The sequence below is a fragment of the Pipistrellus kuhlii genome, unplaced genomic scaffold (assembly GCF_014108245.1).
Source record: "Pipistrellus kuhlii isolate mPipKuh1 unplaced genomic scaffold, mPipKuh1.p scaffold_m20_p_27, whole genome shotgun sequence".
In the NCBI taxonomy this organism is placed as follows: Eukaryota; Metazoa; Chordata; class Mammalia; order Chiroptera; family Vespertilionidae; genus Pipistrellus; species Pipistrellus kuhlii.
The window spans coordinates 5,206,799-5,214,765 of NW_023425526.1; the positions used below are offsets into that span (position 1 = coordinate 5,206,799).

At 37.8% G+C, this 7,967-nt stretch overlaps 1 pseudogene; it reads left to right on the plus strand.

Annotated features, from left to right (window-relative positions):
* The first annotated feature begins 5,246 nt into the window (after window positions 1-5,246).
* On the plus strand, window positions 5,247-5,393 carry LOC118728007 (annotated as a pseudogene).
* Window positions 5,394-7,967: the final 2,574 nt, after the last annotated feature.

Consider the following 7,967-nt stretch of genomic DNA (forward strand, 5'->3'; position numbering starts at 1 on the left):
ATTCACTTTCAATATACATGACAGCTTTATAATCACGGTGCTATTCTTATCCTTTTTTACAAGGACGATGTTAAGGCACAGAGAAATGTTGCCTAAAGGTCATACATCTGCTAAGTGGTGAATTGACAAGTAAACCAAGGCTATTGGCTTCAGGATCTGAGCTCTTTCCTCCATGCCACGGTAAATGAAGGGCGGAAAATAAAGACCCTGCACTGTCCTCCCCACTCTTTCCTCAGCATGCACACACACTTCCTAACCAAGCTGCACAGCACGAGTGTGATTATTTGCAAGGAGGATGGAGGGAGCCATGTCCCATACCTGCTAGAGAGACAGCCTTCCTTCCTTCCCTGTGTTTGTCAGTTACTCCTTTTAGATATTCAACCTGACTCATGGCTTCCTGATGTTTAGCCCCTCTGGATTCCAGAAAAGAGCAGTGTTATGCTGTTGAGGATATAAAATTTTGCTACATGAAATTATGTTTTAATTTGTAATATCCCCTACTAAACTATAAACTGCTAGAGGGTATAACCTATGTCTTGGTTAATGTTATAACTTTTGCATTTAGGTTTATTAATCCTAAATGCAAGGGTTATAAATACATAATATTATTAAGTACACATGAAATTAAAGAATGAATGAATGAGCAATGGGCTTACAGTTCTACATATAATGTGACTTGATTCATTTTCACTCTTCCACAGTGGAACTGTCATTTTTGCAGAGAACAATGAACCAGTAAGCAGTAAAATGATGTTGCTTTTAACTGGACCATCATTATCAGGAATAGAAAAATTAAGAGAATGAAAATAATTGTCGCTTTGAACCCTTCACAGCTGAGGAACTTTTATTTAGATCCTCTTCTAAAATAATGATCTATATTAATAAAAGGGTAATATGCTAATTAGACTGGATGTCTTCCAGAAGTCATTCCAGATGTCTTTCCTGAAGAAACCAGGGCCAAAGGGACGCCAGCCCAGGTCCCGGGTTCCTACAGGTGGCTGAGGGAAGCAGCGGGATCCTGGGTGACTGAGGGAAGCTGGTGCCAGCAGCCAGGGGAAGGAAGGCCTAGTCTTGCAATGAATTTTTATGCATCGGGCCTCTAGTCTTTTTATAAACATACATTTGATCTCATCTGCTCTTTCATGAGTCATTCCTGTGTTTGGTGCTCTGTTTTGAATCCAAACTACCTTCTGGGCCCCCATCTGTCAATAGCAAAGTGTTACAATTATGACTTCCCCTCAGTCAAATCTGCTACTTTCCTCCTACTCAGTTGCTATAGCACTTGAGCCTCCCTCCAAAGATCCTTGTTTTAATACTGCACACTATTCACTTACACTCTTTCACAGATTTCTGTTGACATGCTACTGACTTTGACACTTGACAGTTTTCTGAAGCTTTTGCTAAGTAAATTGAAAATTGGGATAGTACAGCAGGAACCCAGCCTGTATTCGTACATGATGTACCTCTCCTTCACTTTCTCTGAGATCCTATTGTGTCACCTCTTCCATGGAGTGTTGATGATTCAACTCCATTTGTTATGTGTTTGCTCTGTTTGTTTACTACTTTCAATGGCAGAACTTTCAATTGTAGGCATTTAAAAACTTGATTGAAATTAAAGTAAAAGAAATACAGTGAGAGGAAATATTAAATATATATATATATATATATATATATATATATATATATATATATATATGCCTAAGCAACTGAATGATCAAACAACTCGTTGCTATGATATTCACTGACCACCTGGGGTCAGACATTCAAAGCAGGAGCTACCCCTTGATGGTCAATGCACTACTGCACTACCACAGCCAACCTCCCATAGTCGGTGAACTTCCTACAGTCCCTTCCCACCCCCCTCCTCTCCCCAGCTAACCACCTGCAGCCCTGCTTCCTGGCTGGCCAACCTCCCATGACCTCTCCTCCCAGCTAACCACCTGCAGCCCTGCTTCCCGGCTGGCCAACCTCCCATGACCTCTCCTCCCAGCTAACCTCCCGCAGCCCTGATTGGCCCTGATAGCATGAATTCATACAACGGGCCTCTAGTATATTTCATAAACAACTTATTTCAAGAATATATAAAGAACTCTTATAATTCTACAATAAAAATACATGTAACCCAATTTAATAATGCAAAAGGATTTGAGTAAATATTTACCCAAATAATATGTACAAAAGTCCAAATAAACACATGAAAAGATTATGAGCATTGTTTTTCATCAGGGAAATGCAAAACAAAGTTACAATATACAACTTCACACTGACCTGCATGGATATAACAAAAAAATGATGACAATGAAACTGTTGTCATAAATGTAAAGAAATTGACCCTGGCCAGGTGGCTCAGTTGACTGGAGTGTCTTTCCATATATCAAAAGGATCTGGGTTCAATTCCCAGTCAGGGAGTGTACAGGAAACAACCAATCCATCTTTCTCTCTCTCCATTCCTTTCTCTTTAAAAATCAATAAAAACAGCCAAAACCAGTTTGGCTCAGTGGTAGAGTGTTGGTCTGCGGACTGAAAAGTCCCGGGTTCAATTCCGGTCAAGGGCACATACCTTGGTTGTGGGCACATCCCCAGTAGGTGGTGTGCAAGAGGCAACTGGTCCATGTTTCTCTCTCATCAATGTTTCTAGCTCTCTATATCTCTCCCTACCTTTCTGTAAAAAATCAATAAAATATATTTTTTTAAAAAATAGAAATCAATAAAAACATATTCTTGGGTGAGGATGAAAAAATAATATGAAGAAATTGGAGTGCTTAGACATTGCTGATGGGAATGTAAAAAGGTGTAGTCTCTTGGAAAACAATTGTAGTTCCTCCAAAAGTTAGACATAGAGTAACTACCGTGTTTCCCCGAAAATAAGACATCCTCAAAAAATAAAACCTAGCGCATGGAAAGATAAGACATTCCCTGAAAATAAGACCTAGCACAACTTTGGGAGAAAAAATTAATATAAGACACTGTCTTATTTTCAGGGAAACAAGGTATGTGACCCAGCAATTCCATTTCTAGATATATACCCAAGATAAATGAAAGTATATGTCCTCACAAAAACTGATATATAAATGTTCATCACGGCATCATTTCTAATAACCAAAACATGGAAGCAATCTAAATGCTCATCAATGGGTAAATGAATAAACAAGATGTATTATATCCTTATAATGGAATGTTACTCTTCCATAGAAAGGAATAAAGTATCTGTGTCCTACAATATAGATGAACCTCAAAAAACAATTTGCTGATGAAAGAAGCCAGATGCAGAAGGCCACCTTGTGTAGGACTCCATGTATCTGAATGTCCAGGACAGACAAACCAGAGACGGAGGTAGTTTAGTGGTTGTCAGAGGGCTAAAAAAAGAATGACTAGGAATGGCTTGAGATTTTTTTAAAGAATGATGAAAATGTTCTAAAATTAGATTACAGTGATGGTTGCACAAATAGGCGTATTTTATGGTATATGAATTAGATCTCAAGAAATCTATTTTTTAAAGATTAATAATATAGTCCTCCAAACCCCAGTTGTCATTGATTCAAGGAAGTTGTAAACTTAATGAAAAACATTGAAAGGGTAAAATTACTTCCCAGAATGCATCATCAGTGACTATAAATGAGGCCCAGCCTCCCATCTTGTGGCAGGTCACCACTCCCTAAACATAAATGCCAGGAATGTGTCCATCAGAGGGATGTGTCTTATATATTCTTTTGTGAGATTAACACATTTTATTAAATAACATATTTATGTTTTAAATTTACATGTCTTGGAGAAAAAATCTAATCAATGGTTTCAATTAAATAAACATAAAAAGGAAAATTAAGACATAAAGTTAATTTTTCTCATTTTCTAGACTCTTTGTTTCCAAGAATATAAGGGCATTATTTACTATGAGTAGAAAGTGTGTGGATTTTGTTTAGCTTTATGGATTTTGACCTAATTCATCCATGTTTTTGATATTGGACTTGGGGATCATCCCTGATGAGCAGAGATGACGCCCATCTTAGGTTTTGTCAGACCTTATACCTGTAGATTTTCCTAGCAGAATGTTCCCTCCAAAATAATGTCTCAAGAGATAACCAAAAAAAACCAAAACAAAACAAAACAAAAAAAAACCCAAAAAACAGGCACCTGATTTATGGTGTCTTGTGAACTAGCAAATGAACACATGGATTTTTGTGTGTATATTTTTCTCTGTGTGTGTCTCTATGTGCGTGCGCACATTCTTGTGTGCTCATGTGTACATATGTGTATGTATATGCTTATATACCCAGAAGATATAAGACCTCATTTCAAACTGTTAAATTGCATAGGAAGGTGACGCTATATGTCAAGATGCTAATTCTCTTCATAATAAAAAAAAAAAAAATGAAACCAGTGTGTTAAATTTTAGAATTACATTTTAGTGAGAGAAACCTAGTTTCTATTGATTCAGAAAATTCTTGTCATACCTAATTTATTGTGGTAGAGTTTTGTGGAAGCAACCATATATAACTGTATAAGTTTCATGTATAATTGGGAAGCATAGATAAAAATAATTTGACATTGATATTTATACTTAAGAAATGGAGCACTTTGCTGCAATCAATTTTTCATTATGCTGTTGAGATCAATAGCTACAAATAAGATATAAAAACACCATTATTGATGGGGCATATGTCAGTATAAAATGTGCAGTTTTCTATAGCATTTCATGGGTAGAAAATTGTATTATACATTTCCAATGATATTCATATTGCTCTGTAGAGAATGCTTATTAAATCAATGTAGAGTAAGTCAACATGGGAATATTTTATAACACTGAGAAAAGGCAGATCACATATATAAAAGACACTGCTCATTTATAAAAATATTCCCTGAAATTCTTTGGTCAGAGGCTGGATATGATTATTGAAATAAAGAGGACACATGAGGCTGTTTTTGTTTTTTGTTTCTTCCATTTGAAAAAGAATCCAGCTTGGTCATTACCAAATCCAATCTTCAGAAAGCTGTTGACCTTGTAAAAATGATTAAATAAAATATGTTATCCCCCCAAAAATATTTCAAATCAGTGAGGATAATGTAGAATAGCCACAGAGAATGAGTTTAAGAAGGGGGGAGACTAATGCCTGGGAAAATCTTTGTACTCCACAGAATATGTTGCACATGATATCATTCACTATAGGTCAGGTTCCTAAGCTGTGATCCCAAGCCCTGTAATCTCAGTCACTTGGAAAATAAATATCACCTAGAAGATGAAGGCAATCATCGCTTCTCGGCCTTTTGGCTAAGATCAAGTGTAGAAGATGAAGGCAATCAAAATATTTTAATGTTAGATTGCTTAAACAGAGGTGGACTTCTCTGATGACACTTCTTCCTTTTAAAAATCTTGATAATTTTTTGGTTAAAATTTTACATAAGATTTTTTTCTGATGGATAAAAAAATAAGTCATAAAATTCTCAGATTTATTTTAAGTAGTCACACTTTTTATAAATGGTTTCACTCAATGACTTCTGCTTCAATGATAATCTAGTAGGCAATATTATAAATATATTTTCATCTGTGACCAATTGTGTCTGTCTTCCCTATTTGAAACAGTATGAGTTTTACATTTCTTATCATTAAAAAGAATAACTTCACCAGGAGACATGTTTCAATAAGATTCATGTTAGATTCATATTTAAGTGCTATTTTTTATTATCTGGACAAACAGGACCCTCTGTGGGGTACCTGCACTTCATTATAAAACATAAAGAACAGTGAAATCACCTAGAGATTGATATTCAGATTTTGAAAGGTATATATTTCCAATGTAGACAATAATTTATTTCCAAGTAAAGTGATTATGAGCATGCAGACTTTGAAGAAAATAAGGAGAAAAATTGACAGTGGGTAGACTTAAAGTGTGTGTGTGTGTGTGTGTGTGTGTGTGTGTGTGTGTGTGTGTAAAGTAGTCATCAGTGATAAAAGTTGTCATTCTATAAATATTTATTAAACCAAATTTCCAGAACACTGGGAGGTTCAAGGACTGTATTAGTAAGAAGTTTGTAAGACACTTAATTTGTACGGGAGATGTATTAGTCCTTTAGGGTGACTGTAACAATACACCACACAAATAAAGTGTCTTAAAAGCAGAAATTTATTTTCTTACAGTTCTTAAGGCTGGGAGTCCAAAATCAAGATGTCAGGAAAGTCAGTTTCTCTGAGGTCTCTCTCTCCTTGACTTGCAGGCAGTTACCTTCCTTCTGTGTCCTAACATGGTCTTCTCTGTGAGCACATGCCTGGTGTCACCTCCTTTCCTTATAAGGACATCCTCCCATTGGATTAGAAGCCCACCCTATGGCCTCATTTAACCTTAATTACCACTTCAGAGACCCTATCTCCAAATATAGTCACATTGGGGACTAGGACTTCAACATAAGCAATATGTTCAAGTATCTTTCAATTACTTAGTGGGTTTCTGTAGCATTTAGGAGAGTAGAAAGTATTAGAATTTTTAAGGGTCTGAATAGTAGTTATTTTATTGCAAGGATGACATGGGGGTGGCTTACATAACAATTACAAACTTTTCAGTTCAAAGTACCAATAATTACTCAAAATGATCACAATAGACTTTATCTGACCAACAGCAGGCCCTCAGAGCAGGTAAATTTTGCTTGGGTGGTGGTGAAATGGTGAAGGCACACAGGCTGTGGTCAAGGCATGGAAAAAGCAGAGGCAGACACAGCAGCCAAGTACAGAGAATGGTGAGCAGTGCAGTTTGCTAAGAACATGAGAGACTTATGGGGAAGCATTGGGAATGACACCTACACCTGGGAGCTCATAGCATCTGGAAAGTCAGTCTGAGGATATATTTAATTCAGGATTGTATGTCTCACAGAAAGGAATGGTGAATTGATTGCAATGTGAGTTAGTGGGAAAAGGAACACAGGGTGAACACCCTGTGGTCACTCCAGTACTTGTGGAGCAAACTGAGGCAGTCACAATGCAGCACAAGAACCATGGTCATTCTCAAGGTCAATACTACCTTGCTTCTATTTATGACACATTGTATTTTTCTTTACAAAAAAAATTGTTTCCTAAAAGAGTAGAAAGAGCCAAGATTATGAAATAACTTTCCAATACTAGTTGTTCTATAACATTTGATTCTCAAAATAAAACCGTGAACTGGGGTATTACATCATCTATAATAATAAATGCATAATATACTAATTAGACCAGATAGCTGAACAACCTTCCAGATGTCATTCCAGATGTCCTTCCAGACAAAGCCTTAGGCAGGGCCAAGGCAGAGGTGGTTAGGGGTGATCAGGCAGGCAGGTGAGTGGTCAGGGGCAATCAGGCAGGCAAGCAGTTAGGGGTGATCAGGCAGTCAGGCAGAGGTGTTAGAGGTAATCAGGCAGGCAACTAGAGTGGTTAGGGGAGATCAGGCAGGCAAGCAGAGTGGTTAGGGGTCATCAGGCAGGCAGGCAAGTGGTTAGGGGCTATCACGGTGGCAGACATGTGAGTAGATAGGAGCCAGTGGTCCTGGATTGAGAGAGAAATATCCGATTTCTGGTTTAGGCTTAATTCCACAGGGATACATGACATGCACTGACCATTAAGGGGCTTCGACCAGTAGGAGCCTGCACCCTCTGGCAATCTGGGACCCCTCTAGGGATGTTGGAGAGCCAGTTTCTGCCCCGATCCCATAGGCCAAGTCGAGGGACCCCACTGGTGCACAAATTTGTGCACTGTGCCTCCAGTTATTTCATGAGACTGTTAAGGAAGTCTGGGGAGCCCTAGGTTACCACACTAGTTATGAGGAATTCATACATTTTTTAGAATATATGTTATTGATTTTTTGCAGAGAGGAAAAGAGAGGGATAGAGCCTTAGAAACATCAATGAGAGAGAATCATTGATCAGTTTCCTCTTGCACAGCCCCCACTGGGGATGTGCCCGCAACCAAGGTACATGCTTTTGACCAGAATTGAACCTGGGACCTT